The sequence below is a fragment of the Tamandua tetradactyla genome, chromosome 11 (assembly GCF_023851605.1).
Source record: "Tamandua tetradactyla isolate mTamTet1 chromosome 11, mTamTet1.pri, whole genome shotgun sequence".
NCBI lineage: Eukaryota > Metazoa > Chordata > Mammalia > Pilosa > Myrmecophagidae > Tamandua > Tamandua tetradactyla.
In genome coordinates, this window is record NC_135337.1 from 55650793 (window position 1) to 55672176 (window position 21384).

Sequence of the window (21384 nt, forward strand, 5' to 3'; positions counted from 1 at the left end):
AAGGGAAGGGGAAATTAGAAAATATTAAAATACATGAGATCATGGAAACTGCTTTTCAAATCTTACTCCCTAATAGGATCAGTGGGTAGGATGGGTTCTTAAATTCATGTTGACAATTTTAGAAGAATTTACAAGAATAGTACAAAGAATTTCCAAATATTCTTATCAAGATGCCCTAAATTTTTGGGGGTACGAGAGTAATTCATTGGTAGAATACTCGCCTGCCATGTGGGAAACCTGGGTTCAATTCCTAGCCCATGTACTTCCCCAAAACAGAAACAAGCAAGCAAACAAACAAACAAAAACAAAAATTCAACAGATGGGGCTGCAGTAAGGGGATAGTCACATGGAGAAAGAATGAAATATGACTCTCACTATACAGCATACAAAGAAAAAAAAAGATTCCCTAAATTCTAACATTTTGTTACATTTGTATAAGCAATGGTTTTCAAACTGCAGGTTAGGGACCCCTTAGTAGATTATGAAATCAATTTAGTGGACTGTGTCCCCTCTTTTTTTTCCTTAAAAATTAGAATAGAAATAATGGAGATAGAAAGAAATTGGAGCACATCACACAGCTACTTCATGAAACAGTAGTTTCGTAAGTTGTATATATGTCAGTGTAAACATGCTAACGTGTGACTGCTAGATTGCAGTGTAAAATGTGAGTTATAATCATAAAAGATTATTAAGGCTACTACACTACAGTTAAGGAGGCTTGATTTCCTTGAATGTTTAGTGTCTCTCTAATATATAATCTGTATATATATTATATAATCTAATATATAATCTGTATATGCAGATTATATGTTGTAAGAATAAACAAACTTTCAGGATAATATGCTAGATTCCAACTAATTCATGGTAGTACTGTGTAACCCAGGAAAAGTATTAATGTTTAGAAAGTTCTTTGGTATTGGCTTTTTTTCTTACTCATCATAATTTCTTGCAGATTCATGTACTTTGTTGTATGTATCAGTGGTTTGTTCCTTTATTGCTGAGTGGTATACTGTATTATGGATGTACTACAGTTTGTTGAACTATTCATTTGAAGAATATCTGTTTTGTTTCCAGTTTTGGGCTATTATGAATAAAGCAGCTATAAACATTTATGTACAAAGTTTTACATGACCAAGTCTTCATTTCTCTGGGATAAATGCCCAAGAGTACAACTACTGTATTGTATACTGGTTGCATGTATACTGTTTTTTAAGAAACTACCAAATTCTTTTCCATTCTCCACTCCCAACAGTCTGTGAAAGTCCACGTATCGAATGCATCAACTATAGGTTAGTTCAATGAATACAGTATGTAGAGTGTTTAAGAAGCCCCATTAAATGTTTAAATTAAAATACTGATATCCCAGTTTAGTGTGATCCTGTTGTCTTCCTGTTAGAATTTATCTGTGCTCCTCATTTTTCTTCTGTCCTTGAGATGGTACATTACCCAACTTCATTTTCCAGAAGCCTCTTGATATTTATTGATCTCGAGGACAGTAAGAGATAATAGGACATGATGTGCTCAGGAAATAGAAATGGAGATGAACTTGAGAGGGTGAATAGGAATGTTGAGCTTGATCTGACAGTCAGCATCTCTCCCATTGTTGACCAGACATAAAGCCCATCTCTGAATTTTTTTGTGATTTAAGTTTTATTGGAATTCATTTATAAAACCATTTTGTTGTGGTGGTGGTTATTACTATCTTTGTTTAATTTGGCAGCAAACCATTTGGGATGAATACATGGAAAGAATGGTATTATATGGACCATTTGCCAGTTGTCTTTACTGTCTGACTTGTGCATATTTAAATTTATGATGTACAATTTCATTTTTTAAGGACAGAAATTGTACTCTGATGCACTTGAATTGTTGGTCTTTAAATAGGGTTTTAGGCAGCCATAGTTTTGCAGGTTGAAATTATAACAGGGTTTAATTCCAGATAGCAATGTACTAGAACAAAGCAATTTGAATTAAATTAGATAATGAACTTTTAACTTTTGATCAGAATTTAAAGGAAATACTTTCTGTGTAAATCATAGCACCTTGAATGTTACAGTACTTTGTAAATATTTTGAATCAACTTGTCAATTTCTACAAAAGAAAAAAATGGGATTTTGATTAGCGTTGAATCTAGAGGTCAATTTCTATATAAAAGCCTGTTTGGTTTTTTAAAAAATTAAACTTTATAGTTTACATGCTGCTGTAAGAAATAATACAAAGAAATCCCATGAACATCTCCATCAGTTTTTCTCAATGGTGACAACTTACAAAACTGTAGTACAATATCACAACCAGGATATTGGCATTTATAGTCAAGATATAGAACATTTCCATCACCACAGGATCCTGCATATTCTCCTTTTATATATGAGCACACCCACTCTTTCCATTTCTTTCCTGTACCCTGTCCATGATCTTGACAATCATTAATAACTTCTTCCATTTCTTTAATTTTGTCATTTCAAGAAAGTTATGTAACCTTTGGTATTGGCTTTTTTCCTATTCATCATAATTCCCTGCAGATTCATATACTTTGTTGTATGTATCAGTGTTTTTTTCTTTATTGCTAAGTGGTATACTATGTTATGGATGTACTACAGTTTGTTGAACTATTCATTTGAAGAATACCTGTTTTGTTTCCAATTTTGGGCTATTAAGAATAAAGCAACCATGAATATTTATGTACAGAGTTTTACATGACCAAATCTTCATTTCTCTGGGATAAATGTCCAAGAGTACAGCTACTGTATTATACACTAGTTGCATGTTTGGATTTTTAAGAAACTACCAAATTCTTTTCCATTTTCCGCTCCCAACAATTTGTGTATGCATGATCTGAAATCTCAGCCTCCTGCTAGCATTCGGTATACCACTACTTTTTATTTTACCCATTTTGATAGTGTGAAGTGCTGTCTTTTTTTTTTAATTGCATTTTCCAAATGAATGACGATGTTGACCATCTTTTCATGTACTTATTTGGCATCTGTATATTCTGTCTGATGAAATGTCTTCTCATATCTTTGCCCATTTTTTACTGGGAATTTTTGTATTTTTACTACTGTGTTTTCAGAGTTCTTTGTGGCATCTAAATACTATTTCTTTGTTGATACTTGGTTTGCAAATATCTTTTCCCACCCTATGGCTTATCTTTTCATCTATTTATCTTATTTCATTTTATGTCTCATGCTTTTGGTGTCAAGTCTAAGATTTCTTTGCCTAGCCCCAGGTCCTCAAGATTTTCTCCAGTGTTTTTTTCTAATAGCTTTTTTATTTTTACATTCTCCATTTAAGTCATGAACTAGTTTTTTATTGTGGTAACATTTATACAACATAAAATTTTCCATTTTATCCACTTTCAAACACACAGTTTACTGATATTACTTACATTCACAATTTTATGCTATCATCACCATTCAGTACCACAACTTTTTTATCACCCTAAACAATACTCTGTACCCATTAAGCATGAACTTTCCTTTTATCTCTCCTCTCCCCCTTTACTCTTGTAAGCTCTGCTTTCTAACTCTATAAATTTGCATACTCTAATTATTTCATATAGGTGAAATCATACAATATCTATCCTTTTATGTCTGGCTTATTTCACTTAACATGTGTCTTCAGGTTCATTCCATGTTATAGCATGTATCAATCAGCACTTCATTCCAATTTGTTTGCATATACCTCATTTTGTGTATCCATTAATATGTTGATGGACATTAGGCTTGCTTCCATCTTATGGCAGTTTTGAATAATGCTGCTATGAACATCACTGTACATTTATCTGTACAAGTCCCACCTTTCAATTCTTTTGCGTATGTACCTAACAGTGGGATTACTGGGTTAACGGTAACTGTATGCTTAACTTTTTGAGAAACTTCCAGACTTTTTGAGAAGACAAACTGTAGTTGTCTTCTACAGTGGCTGCACAATTTTACATTTCTACCAACAGTATATTTGGGTTCCTATTTCTCTGTGATGTCTCTAACATTAATACTTTGCTTTTGTTTTTTTTAATAATAGCCATTCTCATGAGGTTAAATGGTATCTCATTATGGTTTTGATTTAACTTCCCTAATGGCTAATGATGTTTAGCATCTTTTCATTTGCTTATATTTTATATGCTTATAGTTTTAGCTTATATACTTATAGTTTTAGCTCTAGTTAAGACACTGGTCTGTTTTGAGTTAATTTTTTATATATGGTGTGAGGTAGGGATCCACTTTCATTCTTTTGCATGTGACTATTCAGTTTCTCTGCACCATTTGTTAAAGACACTGTGTTTTTTTCCCATTGAGGGGTGCATTGAGGTCTCCTATTATTAATCTTCTATTATTAATCATTTCTTTCTCCCTTCAAATGTGTCAGTATTTGCTTCCTCTATTTTGGGGCTCTGTGTTAGGTGCATATATGTGTGTTAGGTGCATATATGTATGTAATTTTTAGCTGGCAGTTTTTCTCTTTCATTACTTTAAATATGTCACCCCATTGCATTATTGCTTCCATGGTTTCTGATCAGAAATTGGCATTTAATCTTATTGGTGGTCCCTTTTTCATGACTCATTGCTACTCTTACAGCTTTCAGGTTTCTCCTTTTTCTTTGGCCTTTGATAGCTTGATTCTGATGGGTCTAGATGTGTATCACTTTGCGTTTATCCTGTTTGGGATTCACTGAGCTATGTGTATATGTATGTTTATGTCTTTCATTAAATTTGGGGAGGTTTTTGCCATTATTTCTTCAAATATTCCTTCTGCCCCTTTCTTATCTTTCTGAGATTCCCATAACACAAATATTTGCATGCTTGATAGTGTTCTACAGATCTCTTAGGCTCTGTTCACTTTTCTTCATTCTTTTTTCTTTCTACTCAGACTGAATAATTTTAGTTGTCTTATTGTTTACTGACTATTTCTTGTGCCAGCTCCAGTCTGCTGTCGAACCCTTCTAAGGAATTCTTTTTTCAGTATTGTCTTCTGCCATAGTATTCTGTTTGGTTCCTTTGTATGACTTCTAGTTCTTTTTTGAGATTCTCATTTTAGGCATACATCATTTTCCTGATATTGTTTAGTTCTTTGTCTTTCCCTTTATGCCTTCTAGCAGATTTAAGACCATTTTTTTTGTTTTTGTCTGATATGTTTAAATTTTTGTGTCCAATGTATTATTTTGCTCCTTTGAATGGTCCCTTATTTCCTGTATCTTTGTATGTCTTATAATCTTTAAATGCACACTGGACAGTTTCATATTTTAATATGCTAGGTTTAGAATTTAGTCACGGAAATGTCTGTTCCTTGGTTGTATCCAGCTAGTGGTATGACAAGAGATTTCTTTGAATGCCAAGAGCTGAAAAGCATAAACCACACAACAACACACCTTTCACAGTACTTGCATATTGACCCTATGTTGACTGGTGCATTTCTTCAGAGCTTAGTCATCCTAAGAATGAACCTGAAGAACAGTCCAAGGTGAAAATGTAGGTTCCTTTCTGGTCAGTCCTCTTTCCTTCTATCACTGTCTCTCTATCTTTCCCTCCTATTTTTCCTCCCTCCCGCTCAGCAGTTGTAGGTTTTCAGAAAAATCATGCAGAGAGCTCCCATATACATGTCTTTCCCTTTCACAGTTTTACATTAGAGTACACTCTCTGTGTTGCATAGTTCTGAACTTATTTTTTTATATTTATTCTGGTAACATATATACAATAAAAAATTTCCCATATTAACCACTTTCAAATGTTTACAGTGGTGATAATTACATTCACAAAATTGCATTATGATCATCAGTATCAGTTACTAAAGGTCTCCATTACCACAAACAAAACTCTACTAGTTAAGCATTTAACTCCCGATTCCTCATTCCCACCCCTGCCTCTGATAGCCTGTATTCTAATTTCTGACTATGAATTTGCATATTTTAAATATTTTCATACCAGTAAGATCATACAATATTTATCCTTTTGCATCAGGCTTATTTTTCTCAACATGATCTTCAAGGTTCTTCATTTTTATAGATTGTGTCAGAACTTCATTCTTTTTTATGACTGAATTGTATGTGTATATACCATATTTTATCTACTCATCTGTTAATGGACACTTGGGTTGCTTCCATCTTTTGGCATTGTGAATAATGCCGCTCTGAACATCTTCATGCAAAAATCTGTTTGAATCCCTGCTTTCAGTTCTTTTGGGTATATACCTAGAAGTGGGATTGCCAAGTCATAAGGTATGTGTATGTTTTACTTTGTGAGGAACTGCCAAATTGTTTTGCACAGTCGCTGCAACATTTATATTTCCAGCAACAGAACACATGAATTCCTTTTTCTTTGTATCTTCATCCTATTGTTATTTTCCATATTTTTAATAGTATCCATTCTGCAGAGTGTGATATGGTATCTTGTGGTTTGGGTTTGTATTTCCACAATGGCTATTTGCTCTTGAGCATTTTTTCATGTGCTTACTGATCATTTGTGTCTTCTTAGTCCTTGCCCATTTTTTAATTGGGTTGCTTGTCATTTTGTTTTTGAATTGTAGGTGTTCCTTAAATATTCAGGATATTAAACTCCTATCAGATTTAGATTTCTATGTTGTCTTTAACTTTCATGTTTTTAGCTGCACAGAAATTTTGAAATTTTGATGAAGTCAAATATATGTAGTTTTCTTTTGTTTCTTGTACTTTTAGTATAAAGTTAGAATCCATTCCCTAATACAAGATCCTAAAAGTGTTTCCCTATGTTTTCTTCTAGGAATTTTATAGATTTATCCATTTTCAGCTAATATTTGTGTATGGTGTGAGGTTGGAGTACACTTTCATTCTTTTGGATCTGGATCTTCAGTTTTTCCAACACTATGTGTTGAAGAGACTATTCTTTCCCATTGTGTGGACTTGACTCCCTTGTTAAAAATATATTATCCATAAATGTGTGTTTATTTCTGTGTTTCCAGTTCTTTTCCATTGGTCTATATGTCTGTCCTTGGGCATTTTTAATTACTGGTAGCTTTTGTTTTACTTACTGGTAGCTTTGTAATAAATTTAAAAATCAAGAAGTGTGACTTTTTGAACTTTGTTCTTTTTCAGTTTGGTTTTGCTTTTTGGTGCCCTTCACCTTCCATATGTATTTGATGAATGACCTTTTTCATTTCTGCCAAGAATAAAAATATTGTTGAAATTTTGTTAGGGATTACATTAAATATGAATATAGCTCTCAGTAGAATTGATATCTTATCAAAATTTTGTCTTCTAGTTCATGTACATTTATTTAGGTCTTAATTTCTTTCACCAATGTTTTATAGATTTCCATGTAACTCCTTCATATTGTTGATTAAATTTTGGTTCTTTTAGTTTCTATTGTAAATGGATATTTTTTCCTTGATTTCTTCTGATTTTTCATTGCTCGTTTACAGAAATTCCTGATTTTTGCATGTTGATCTTGTTCTCTACCGTTTTGCTGAATTCCTTTATTAGCTCTGGTAGCTTTGTTGTGGTTTCTCAGAGTTTTCTGTATATATAGAATCATATCATCTGCAAATAGGGATAGTTTTACTTCTTCCTTTATAGCTTGATGCCTTTTATTTCATTTTCTTGCCTCTTGCTCTGGCTAGAACTTCCATTATAATATTGAGTAGCAGTGGTGATAGTGGTATCCTTGTCTTTTTCCTGATCTTAGGGGAAAAGTTTTCAGTCTTTCACCATTGAGTATGATTTCAACTGTGGGTTTTTCATTTACACCTCTTATCGTATTGAAAAAGTTTCCTATTCCTGTTTTTCTGAGTGTTTTTATCAAGAAGAGGTTATTGATTTTTTCAGATATCTTTTCTCAGTTAAATGAGGTGATCATGTTGTTTGTTGTCTCTCCTTCTATTGATATGATGTAATTACATTAATTGATTTTAAATTGAACCACCCTTGCATTTCTGAGATAAATCCCAATTGATAATGGAGTATATTTGTTTTAATGTATTGCTGGATTAGTGTGATAGTATTTTGTTGTAAATTTTTTGCATTTGTAATCAAAAGGGATATTGGTCTGTAATTTTTTTTTCTTGTGATATATTTATCTGGCTCTGGTATTACTGTGATGCTGGCCAAGCAGAATGAGTTAGGAAGTATTCCCTCCTCTTTAATTTTTTTGAGGTATGTGAGCAGGATTGGTATTAATTCTCCTTGAAAATTCTGATAAAATTCCCCCATGAAGCATCTGGTCCTGGACCCTTCTTTTTTTGGAAGGGTTTGTTTACTGATTCAATCTCTTTACTTGTTATTGGTCTGCTGGATCTTTCTTTTTTCTTGAGTCAGTGTAAGTAGTTTGTGTGTTTCTAGGAATTTGTCCACTTTATCTAGGTTATCTAATTTGTTGGCATACAATTGTTCACAGTATCCTTTTATAATCCTTTTTATTTCTTTGGGGCTGGCAGTAATATGTCCCCTTTCATTTCTTATTTTACTTATTAAAATTCTCTCTCTTTTTCCTGTGTTAGTCTAGCTAAAGATTTGTCAATACTATTCATCTTTTCAAAGAATCAGTTTTTAGTTTAATTGATCTTTTTGTTTCCTTATTTATTTTACCTCCATTCTGATTTTTATATTCTTCTTGCTGTTCACTTTAGGTTTAATTTGCTCTTCTTTTTCTCATTCATTCCAGAGGGAAAAAATTCATAAATTTCCCTCTCAGCATTGCCATTTATTTATTTACTTACTTATTTTCTTTTTAAATTTTGCATCCCATAATTTTGATATGTTGTGCTTTCATTTTCATTTGCTACAACATATTTCTTTTTTTTTTCTTTGTGACCCAGCATATGGTCTATCTTTGAGAATGATCCATGAGCACTTGAGAAAAAGGTGTATCCTACTGTTGTGGGATGTAATGTCCTATAAATGTCTGTTAAGTCTAGCTCATTTATAGTAATATTCCGATTCTCTATTTCTTTATTGATCCTCCGTCTAGATGTTCTGTCCATTGATGAGAGTGGTGAATTGAAGTCTCCAACTATTATGGTATATGTGTCTATTTCCCTTTTCAGTGTTTGCGGTGTAGTCCTCACGTATTTTGGGGCATTCTGGTTCGGTGCATAAATATTTATGATTGTTATGTCTTCTTGTTTAATTGTTCCTTTTATTAGTAGATAGTGTCCTTCTTTGTCTCTTTTAACTGTTTTACATTTGAAGTCTAATTTGTTGGATATTAGTATAGCTACTCCTGCTCTTTTCTGGTTGTTATTTGCATGAAATATCTTTTCCCAACCTTTCACTTTCAACCTATGTTTATCTTTGGGTCTAAGATGTGTTTCCTGTAGACAGCATATAGAAGGATCCTGTTTTTTAATCCATTCTGCCAGTCTATGTCTTTTGATTGGGGAATTCAGTCCATTAACATTTAGAGTTATTACTGTTTGGATAATATTTTCCTCTACCATTTTGCCTTTTGTATTATATATATCATATCTGACTTTCCTTCTTTCTACACTCTTCTCCATACCTCTTTCTTCTGTCTTTTCGTATCTGACTCTATTGCTCCCTTTAGTATTTCTTGCAGAGCTGGTCTCTTGGTCACAAATTCTCTCAGTGACTTTTTGTCTGAGAATGTTTTAATTTCTCCCTCATTTTTGAAGGACAATTTTGCTGGATATAGGAGTCTTGGTTGGCAGTTTTTCTCTTTTAGTAATTTAAATATATCATCCCACTGTCTTCTAGCCTCCATGGTTTCTGCTGAGAAATCTACACATAGTCTTATTGGGTTTCCCTTGTATGTGATGGATTGTTTTGCTCTTGCTGCTTTCAAGATCCTCTCTTTCTCTTTGACCTCTGACATTCTAACCAGTAAGTGTCTTGGAAAATGCCTATTTGGGTCTATTCTCTTTGGGGTGCACTGCACTTCTTGGATCTGTAATTTTAGGTCTTTCATAAGAGTTGGGAAATTTTCAGTGATAATTTCTTCCATTAGTTTTTCTCCTCCTTTTCCCTTCTCTTCTCCTTCTGGGACACCCACAACACGTATATTTGTGTGCTTCATATTGTCATTCAGTTCCCTGATCCCCTGTTCAAATTTTTCCATTCTTTTCCCTATAGTTTCTGTTTCTTTTTGGAATTCAGATGTTCCATCCTCCAATTCACTAATTCTAGCTTCTGTCTCTTTAAATCTATCATTGTAGGTATCCATTGTTTTTTCCAGCTTTTCTACTTTGTCCTTCACTCCCATAAGTTCTGTGATTTGTTTTTTCAGTTTTTCTATTTCTTCATTTTGTTCAGCCCATGTCTTCTTCATGTCCTCCCTCAATTTATCAATTTGGTTTTTGAAGAGATTTTCCATTTCTGTTCGTATATTCAGCATTAGTTGTCTCAGCTCCTGTATCTCATTTGAACTATTGGTTTGTTCCTTTGACTGGGCCATATTTTCAATTTTCTGAGCATGATCCGTTATCTTCTGCTGGCGTCTGGGCATTTAATCAGATTTCCCTGGGTGTAAGACCCCGCAAGTTGAAAGATTTTTCTGTGAAATCTCTGGGCTCTGTTTTTCTTTTCCTGCCCAGTAGGTGGCGCTCGTGGCGCTCATCTGTCTGCGGGTCCCACCAGTAAAAGATGCTGTGGGTCCTTTAACTTTGGAAAACTCTCGCTGTAGGGGGGGGGTCGCCAGCTGAAGCGGCTTGGAGGGGTGCCAATCCGAATCTCCCAGCCGGCCCGGGGATCCGCGCGCGGGGAGGGTCGCCGGCCTCCGCGGCTTGGGGGAATGCCTGTCCAAATTTCCCAGCCGGCCCGGGGCGCCAAGCATGGCGGGGGGGCGCCAGCCCCCACGGCTTGGGGAAGTGTCTATCCACCGTTTCCAGCCGGACTGGGAAGCTACGTGTTTGGAAGGGATCCCGGTCGCCGTTCTCCGCGGCTTGGGGATCTCAGATCCAATTCTCCCAGTTCATCCAGGGGGCCGCGCGTGGGGGGGGGGGCGCCAGCCACCGTGGCTTGAGGGGACCGCCTGTCCAATTCTCCCAGCCGGCCTGGGAAGGAGGGAGGGAGGGACTCTGGCCGCCTGCCACCCTGGCCCGGGGAAGCCTGCGCCCCTCGGCGATCTCACCGGAGCGGGTTTTCCCAGCCAGTCAGCTGTTCCAGAATGGGGTACGCTGTCTTCTTGGTCTCTGTCGTTGCTCTGGGAGCTGTTCTGAATCGTTTCTACTTCTCTAGTAGCTGTTCTGGAGGACGAACTAAGACCCGCGCATCTTACTAAGCCCTACAACATATTTCTTAATTTCTTTATGGTGTTTTCTTTGACCTATTGGGTTTTGAGACTATATTGTTTAATTTTCATAAATTGGCAACTTTTCCAGTTCTCCCTCTTAATAATTTTTAGCTTCATTCCATTGTGGTCAGAAAACATACAGTTTATGATTTCAATATTTTTAAAGTTATTGAGACCTGTTTTCTGATGTAAACATGATCTATTCTAGAGAATGATCCATGTGCTGTAGGTAAGAATATGTATTCTTTTGTTGTTATTATAGTGTTCTATATGTTAGGTCTAGTTGCTTTATAGTATTGTTCAAGTCATCTGTTTCCTTATTGATCTTCTGTCTTGTTTTTTGAAAGTCATGCATTGAAGTCTCCTACTGTTAATATAGAACTTGTTTTTCTTCCTTAAAATCTGTATTTCCTTCATATATATCGGGGCTGTGCTGTTAGGTACATATATATTTACAATTGTTATCCCTTCTTATTGAGACCTTTTACCAGCACATAGCATGCTTCTTTGTCCCTTGTTATAGTGTTTGACTTTAAAGTCTGTTTTATCTGATATAGTATAGCTACTCCCCATTGTCTTTGTGATTACTATTTACATGAACTATTTTTTCCAAACCTTTTACTTTTAACTTACCTTTGTCTTTGAATTAATGTAATTCTCTTGTAACAGCATTTAGTTGGGTCAGGCGTATTCTGCCAATATTTGCCTTTTGACTCAGAGTTTAATCCGTTTACATTTTAAGTAACTACTGATAATGCGAGACTTTCTTCTGCCATTTTTCTATGTTATGTAAGTCTTTTATCTTTTCTGTTGTTAAATTCTTACATTACTGTCTTCTCTCATATTCATTTGCTTTTTCTAGTGAACCATTTTCAGTCCCTTTTCTTTTTCCTTCAATGTATACTTAGTATATATTTTCTTTGTTGCTACCATGGACTTAAATTTAACATTCTAAATTTATACCAGTCACATTTGATTTGATACCAACCCCATACACAGACTATTTTCCTCTTCTCCTACTTCCCCCACCTTTTTTTTGTTATTCTAATTAAAAATTATATGTTTTAACCTTGTTTGCCCAAACTCATAGATTTATCATTCCTTTTTATGCATTTACGTTTTACTATCTGTTTAAAGTAAAAAGTGGAGCTACCTATCAAAAATATTTTAGTACTGGCATTTGTAATTATCCATGTAGTTACCTTTACCGGAGACTTTATTTCTTTCTGCTTCTTTGGTATACTGTCTTTTGTCCTTTCTTTCCAATATGAAGAATTCCCTTTAGCATTGCTTGTAGAGCAGGTTTACTGGTGACATACTCCTTCAGCTTCTGTTTATCTGGGAATGTCTTAATCTGTCCCTCATTTTGAAAGACAGTCTTATTGAATATAAAATTCTTGGTTGGCATTTGTTTTCTTTTAGCAGTTTAAATATTTAAATTCTAATGCCTTATTGCCTCCATGGATTCTGATTAGAAATCAGCACTCAAACTTATTGGGTCTCCTCTTATATGACATGTTGCTTTTCTTTTACAGTTTTCAGAAATTTCTTGTTGCCTTTTGGTATTTGTCAGTTTGATTATAGTGTTTGTGTTTGTTTTTATCTTTAAGTTTATCATGTTACGGGTTCGTTGGGATTCTTAAATTTGTCTGGTCATGTCTTTTACCAAATTTGGGAAGCTTTTTTGCTACTTTTTTCTTTGAATATTCTTTCTGTCCTTCTCTCCCTCTATTTTCTTTTTGGGACTCCCATAATGTATATACTGGTATGATAATAATGTCCTGTAGGTTTCTTAGGCTCTGTTCACTTTTCATCATTCTCTTTTCTTTGTGCTCCTTGGCCTGAATAATTTCAGTTTTCTTATCTTCTCATCCATTGATTCTTTCTTCTATCAGTTCCAATTTGCTGGTTGGGCCCATCTAGGCAAATTTTAATTTCAGTTATTGAGTCTTCAGGTCAAGTATTTCTCTTTGGTTCCTTTTTATATCTTCTATTTCATTATTGAAATCCTAATTTTGTTCATATATCATTCTCCTTGTATCCTTTAGATATTTTTCCATGTTTTCCTTTAGGTTTGAACTTATTTAACAACTCTTTTTTTTTTTAAGTTTTTGTTGATTGTTTCTTACATTTTATTTTTTTTCCTTTGTATGTGTCATAATTTCCTGTTTCATTTTTTGCCTTGTAATCTTTGGTTGTTCATTGTACATATTAATATTTTAATGTGCTGACTCTGGAATTTAGTCCTTGAGATATCATTATGTTTGTATCTAGGTAGTAGTATGACAAAGATTTTCTTGAGTGCCAGGCAGTAAAAGAAGCAACCAGTTAATGCACCTCTATCCTGGGTGATGTATTGTATGCCTCAGTACTCCTTTGCGCAAGCTACTGTGATTTAATTGTGTGTGTGTGTGTGTGTGTGTGTTTGTGTGTGATTATTTATACTCATTTTGCTGTCCTTAAGCTACTTTTGCTTGAAGGGTGAGTTCTGGGGTGGTGAGCCAAGAAAAGTGATTGATTCAGACAAAATGCTTCCAATAATGTACCAAGGTATTATTCTGCTACCTGAACCAGGCCAAGGATCTACACTGAAAGTGTAGGCTGTCTCCATATTGAGTTGGAGAGGGTGTTGGGGAAGGGTAGCAAAGGCACCACAAGATTTTTTTTTTTGGTAACAGTATTTTAGTTTTCTTTTTCTTGATTTGTCATTCACCTGATACTGCAACTTTTAACTTTTCCAGAGGTCTGGAAAGATTTTTCAGCTAGTTATTGCTTATTTAAAAATTTGGTTGGTAGACTGAATCCTGGAACAACCCACTCCACCATCTTGGTGTAGGTGTTCTGTGATCTCTTTGAGTTCATTTTTTATTTTGTGTGAAGTTTTGTCAGTGTACATATTTTTCTCTTTGATGTCTGGTTGCTCTATCACCATTTTTGAAAGACTTCTTCTTGCATTGAATTGCCTGCCAGGATTTTTATTGTATGGTGTTGAATCTTCCACTTAATATGGGGAGAATAGATACTTTCTCCATTTATTTGGGTCATCTATAACTTCTTTTTCTTTTTTTTTATTCTTATTTTTCTATTTAATTTTGGTATTTTCTATTGCTTTTTCTTCATATTTACTGACCTTTCCTTCTGCAGTAAATCTGCGGTAAATCCCATGTAGTGTATTCTTACTTTTGAGCATTGTATTTTTCATCGTTAGAAGTTCAATTTGGTTCTTTCTTTATTTCCCTTATCATGTTCATGTTTTCCTCCACTATGCTGAACTTAGGGAATCTATTTACAACAACTATTTTAATTTCCTTATCACTAATCTTTGTTTCATGTGTTTTTTTCTGGATTCTGATTGTTTAAAAAATAGGAGGGTGTTGTAGCTTGCTAGCTGCCAGAATGCAGTATACCAGAAATGGAATGGCTTTTAAAAAGGGGAATTTAATGAGTTGCTAGATTATAATTCTATGGCCATGAAAATGTCCCAGTTAAAGCAAGCCTACAAAAATGACCACTCTAAGGCGTCAAGGGAGATATACCTTGGTTCAAGAAAGCCAGTGAAGTTCAGGGTTTCTTTCTCAACTGGAAAGGCACATGGGGAACATGGTGACATCTGTAAACTTTCTCTCCAGCCTTCTTAATTCATTTCACCCCTCTGGGGTGTTTTTTTTCATCTCTGTGCTGAAAGAAATGGAGATAAAGTATTTGGCTTTAATCTTTTGGCTGAAAAAGATGAAAAACTTTTGGCTGCTAGGGCTCTCATGGTTCTCAGGGGCTCTCATGGCCTTCTCATTGCTCTCTCTCCCTCTTTTAAAGGATTCCAGTAAAGTAATCAAGACCCATGTGGAAGGGCTGGAGTCACATCTCCCCTAATCCAAGGTTAATACCCACAATTGGGTGAGCCACATCTTCATGGAGATAATCTAATAAAATATTCCAATTTATGTTATTGAATAGGGATTAAAATATTGGGTCAGGATTAAAACATGGCTTTTCTAGGATACATAAATCCTCTCAAACTGGCACAGAGGGTAAATAATTTCCCCTTTTATTCCATTGTGGCTGGAACTATAAATATTTGAAAAATGAATGTAGTGTCCATCTTACCTCTTATTTATCTTTCTTTGCCTGTTTATTTTTGAGATAGTGACATTAAATGTTTTCTAAGTTATTGCAAGTAGTTAGAATGTGAGCTTAGGTTCTACATTCCTTATATATGCAGTTAAATAAACATTTCTTAATTGTTGTTGGTAAAAGAGAGATGTAAAACCTTGGGAATTTTTCTTTATACTAGTGTTAATTTTCTAAAAGCATTATATTAATTTCTTTAACCTGGTATGAATAATTTATTAAGAACTACTAATAGCAGTGGCAATGCTGTTATTTGACTACTTTGTGATCCTTTAAAGACTGTATTTTTTATTTGTTTCAGAATAAATAAAATAGATGTCTCATTATATCTTGTTTGAACTTTTGATAGGGAAAAATTGAAGAGTTTACATTTCAGAATCTTTTTGCAGTCGTGTATAAATATTTAGAAGACATTTAAAGAAAATAGTGATCTATTAGATATTCATCTTAAATATAATTTGGTGTGGTTGAATCATTTAAGGTGTAGGATATAAGACCATCAAAATAGAATTGATGTCTAATTTAAAAAGAAACATGTAGATCCATATTGCATTTTTCATTTCCTAGACATTTTTAATTTCCTAGGAAATTGACATAATGGAATGCAGAATGGAATTCGTATCAGCTTATATATCGTCAACAGTGGGTATAAAAGGACCAAAGAAATACTTGTTGTATGCATTTTATAGATATTTTATAACTTTAGTCCTTTAAAGTCTATATACTAAGATTTTAATGGGGTTTATATGTATTTGCACCCAACAACATATGTATTATATACATATACATATGAAGTTTAACATGTGAACTTAAAAATAAAGTGTGAAAAAGAATAAAGGGAAGGGTCTAATAAATTCAAGAAACATTCCCATTTTTAAGGTTGAGCTGCATTTAAAATCTTAACAGAATATTAATAAAATAGTATAAACCAGTATTGAAAATTAATGGCTGCTAGGCCTCAGGTAGTAATATATAAAGACTAATCAAGGTGGAAATAGACATATGCTATATCAGTGTTTTGTCAGGATGAAATATAGGTTTATTACTTATTTATGTACTTAATTAGTGACCATTTTATGCAAAGCAGATTGTATTGGAGGGTAATAAAAGATAATCTAGTGACCTAATATGAATGGACTGTCATAACTGAAACTCAGCTTCTGCAGGTTAAAAACTGAATCCATATTCATCTCAACTAGTTTTTATTGGCTTAAGACATTGGATGTTAAGACATTGGCTGTTAGCGTAGGCTTTATGCTATGTACTTTCCCTATATTATCTCATTTAATATTGCAGTGCTGCAGGTAGGTGAGTTATTGCCCCATTTTATAGAAAAGAATTAAGTTTTAAATAAATTAATTGTTTTAGACGATTGTTGGTTTTAGTTACAAAATTAGAAATAGATGGATTCTGAAGATAGTCTGCTGACATCTGGACACCTCTGTCACATGAAAGGGCATACGGCTGCTGTCTGGTGGTCCTTTTCTTCTGTATTTCGTTGCTTTCAGCTTCTGGCTTCAGTGGCTTCCATGCTCAGCTCTCTCTCTGCTTCTCTGTGCTCTCTGGGCATTTCTCTGTGTCTTTTTCCCTCATATAAAGGACTCCAGAAAAGGAATTAAGATCTACCTTGCATCACTCAATTGTAATAACCTAATGAAAGGGTCCCACCTACAATAGTTCTGCGCACACAATATGGATTAAAAGAACATGGCCTTTTCTGGGGTACATAACAGTTTCAAACCACCACAGATGCTATTGGCATTTGTTGTAAAAATCAGTATTGTAGAGTTTCTTCAATGATGTATATAAACACTTAGTAATAGAAAATATATTCTTGTCTTTTCAGCATTGGAAGTTTTAAGAATGTAGAAAATACATACGCCTGTTCTTAATGTTTTCAATGACATGAAAATATTACATTTTAATCAGAGTTCATCAAAATAAATGTTTAGTCCTTTTCAGAATGAATCTGTAGTCTTAATTGTAAATGAATAGCTTTTGGGTTTCTTCTTTTTTCCCAGCCAAATATTTGTTTTAGTTATCATAAGAACTAGCTTATAGGTAGTGTTTAGGTAGAATTGTTTGCCATTTGACTAGTTTCACATTCTTTCTTCTCCCCCTCTTTCTCCTCCTTTCAAGATATGGTTCTAATATTTAGTATATATTTTGACAAGGTCTTTAGATTGGAAATTTTAAGTGCTCAGAAATTGTCTCAAGTCATTATAATACTTACTCTTACATTTTTGATACTTTTACTCCTGTTCTAACCAATTATTAGAGGAGGAAACAATGCCTGGTTTATGCTATAGACATAGTATCATTGATAAATACATTTATTGTACTGTAATTTGCTAAAGCTACTCAAGTGCAAGATACCAGAAATGGGCTGGCTTTTAACAATGGGAATTTATTAATTTGCAAGCTTACAGTTCTGAGGCCATGAAAATGTACAATTCAGGGCATACCTTCTTTCTGAAGAGAGTCTACTGGCAATCTGGGACTCCTCTGTCACATAGCAAGGCACATGGTGATGTCTGCTGGTCTCCCTTCTCTTCTGGGTTTTGTTGCTTTCAGCTTCTGGCTTCAGTGGCTTCTCTGTTTCTGTGGCTTTCTCTTCCAGCTTCAGTATCTTTTTCTCTCTGTACTCTATGTCTTCCTGTCTGTCATTCACCCTCTTGTAAAAACCTCCATTAAAAGGATTAAGACCCACCTGGGGTATGCCTCAACTGGAATAACTTAAAGTCCCACCTACAAAAGGTCTATACTGCCAGGAATGGGATTGGCCTAAGAATGTGATTATCTGGTGTACATGTAGCTTCAAACCATCACATGCTCTGTGAGGAATTATATGTTGTTTTTCTTTGTATATAAAACCTAAATAGGAATCATAGATATAAAATATATAAATACCTTAAACTTTCAGAACCTTTGACCTCCGAAGTACTAGACTACCTAGTATTTCTAGACTCCAGGAAACCCAGAAATAAACAAAGAAAGCAGTTCCCATAAGATTAAAGTAAAGCACCTGTCATAATTAGTACTTCTAGTTTTGAAGGAGAGGCATGATGGCATTTCAGTAACAGGCTATTTACGTGGGGAAGTAACTTTAGAAAGCTATCTTGTGTCTTATGGTTCTTGTCTTCCCTTTTCTGGAGTTGGCCATGGCAGTAGTATAGAGGGGACACAGGAGGATTCAGCTAGATGTGTCAGTACGTAATAAAGGATTAGTTAGAATAAATATAAACTAGAAAATACATTATTAGAATATAATGGTTTTCATTATGGTGAGGTGTAAAGTGCTCAATAAAAGGTTAAATTATATTTACTAGTCTTTTTATGAAGATGAGGAATATCTGATGTACAGTGTAGAAAAAATTCCATTGGAAACAGTAAAAATTTAGAGAAGTAAGTTTATTGCCTGAAAAAATGTGCTCATGTCTGGCAATGAGTTTTTCTATGGAAACATAAAATATATATAACCAGTTATACCCAAATATATATACAAGTATTCAATACAGTGCAACCAAGATTAGATAAATTTTAAGCAGTGAAACTGCTTGAAGAAATTGAAAGAGAAATTGATCATGGCCTGCTTAGTAGATGGAGACTTGGTTCGGGGTGGGATTAACTTTTGCTTTGGTTCTAGATTGGAGCAGCAGTTTTGAATTTTTACAACTTTGTCCTACAATTCAAGGTTTAATTAGTATGTATCTCTCTGCCTTCAGGAGTATCACCAACATATTGTTTTACCTCATGTTTTGCTAAAGCATTAATGAGGGTCAGTAGCTTTTGAGCCTGATTGCCATTCTACTGTTAAGCCATTGCCACATGAATTAGGACTTATTATGTATATATTATCTCACTTCATGTATTAAATTTAACATTGATTATAAGTTTGTTTATGAGAGGTTAAAAAATGACTGAATTAAAGAAGATAGAAGTTTATTTTTCTCTCATATAAAAATCTGCATTTATGTGGTTACTCTGTTTTGAGGGTTCATCTCAGGTCCAGCCTTTTTTGTCTTATTTCTCTGCCATTTCTTAGCATGTGACTCTTACCAATATGGTATAGGAACTTCCTGGAAGATGGCCGATTAGAGTAGCTAGAGATTAGCCCTGCTCAATAGAAAAGTTAGAGAAGGGACGGGAGGGTGACTGAGGTGGTAATTTGGGAGTGTGGCTGACCTGGGAGAGCTGTCTGCACCACATGCGGCAGCCCTGGGCAAAAGATAGAGGAACTGAGGGGCAGAAAACTGGAGCCTGGTGCTGAGTCATGGAGGCGGGGAGCCGCAGAGCCTGCAGTAGTGCACAGAAGGGAGCACAGGCTAGGAAGTAAGCCAGGCCATGTTCCTTGGGTACCCTACCTTCACTAGTGCAGCCCCATGACCAGCGACTTACCCCACACACCACGCACCTGAACCCCATCACCAGCTCCCATTCCTTGTGCTCCAGGTGCCCCTACCAGGCACCAGTGCATGTACCTGCCCCCCACCCCCACCCCAAGTGCAGCCTACCCCACCTCTTCTGTACCCATCCGAGCACTAACCCCCCCCCCCCCCCGTTCCCTGCAGGCTATTGCCAGCACATAAAGGTTGCAGGCACTAACCTACATACCTAGGCTACACCCCCCACCCCCTGCCAATAGTTTCACACAGCCTCATTCGCCCTCCCTGAGCTCAACATATCCATTTACGGCACTCACAGGCCCACGCATGCTCACAGGCCTCCAGTCACATCATTCAGCTCTGGGAACTGCACTTTACAGCAGTCCTAGAACCGCACATGCATACAGCCCTCAGCCTCACTTTCCAGCTCTGAGAAAGTGCCGACCTGTGCAGCCAGGCCACATCTGCCCCCAATTCATGAAGGCTTAATGCCAACTTTCTGCCACAGCTCTACACATGCGCACAAAGGACCCTGTGCCCTAGATGAGTGCATGCCAGGTTTACGCCCCCCAGACCAGTGCACCTGGACAGCTACATCCTCCCTGCTGCTGGGTGCCCACATTTACAAGCATCAGCGTTACATCCCAATCTGAACCCATACCTGCCCTGAAACAAATCACTGTATTGAGTGCTCCACCCTGTGCCCTGCCCTCTGTTGTACAACCATCCCGCAAACATAAGGTCTTAGATTACTGAAAGAAACAACTCTCAAAGCAAATCAATCAAGATATTTACATGTGAAGAAGACAACAGAAGATCACTAAGCATATCACAATGGAGACAGATATAGCCCTGCCTACTGACCAAATTAAAACACTAGAGGGGACACTGACATTGCAACAACTAATCAAAGATGTTCATACAACTCTACTTAATAAAATAAACAGGATAGCAGATGACATAAAGGAGATCAAGAAGACAGTAGAAGAGCACAAAGAGGAATTTGAAAGAATAAATAGAAAAATAACAGAAATCATGGAGATTAAAGACTCTGTTGACCAAATAAAAAAACATACTAGAGGCATACAACACCAGATTTGAAGAGACAGAAGAAAGAATAAGTGATATAGAGGACAGGATAATTGATTTCAAAGACTCAAAACAGCGAATGGCAAAAAAGATGAAAAAAAATTGAATGGAAACTCGGGGAAATGATAGACAAAACAGAGTGCTCAAATATAAGAATCATTGGCATCCCAGAAGGAGAAGAGAGGAGTAAAGGGCTAGGAAGAGTAGTTGAGGATATAATGGGGGAAAACTTCCAAATCCTCATAAAGGACATAAATGTATGAGTCAAAGAAGCCAAAGAACTCTACACAGAATAAATCCAAAATAGGCCTACCCCAAGGCACATACTAATCAGTCTGTGAAATGTTGAAGAGAAGCAGAAAATCCTGAAAGTGGCAATAGAAAAACAATCTACTACATACAAGGGAAATCAAATGAGACTGAATTCAGACTATCAACTAGCACCCTGGAGGCAAGAAGGCAGTGGTATGATATATTCCAGATCTGGAAAGAGAAAAACTTCCAGCCAAGAATTCTGTACCCAGCTAAACTGTCCTTCAAAACTGAGGGAGAGATTAAAGTTTTCACAG

At 35.5% G+C, this 21384-nt stretch overlaps 1 protein-coding gene across 2 annotated transcripts in view; it reads left to right on the forward strand.

The window, feature by feature from the left end:
* The window catches only part of ANKRD13C (ankyrin repeat domain 13C), a 135087-nt gene that overhangs the window by 82219 nt on the left and 31484 nt on the right, over positions 1 to 21384 (forward strand). The gene's annotated exons all lie outside the window — the stretch shown is intronic.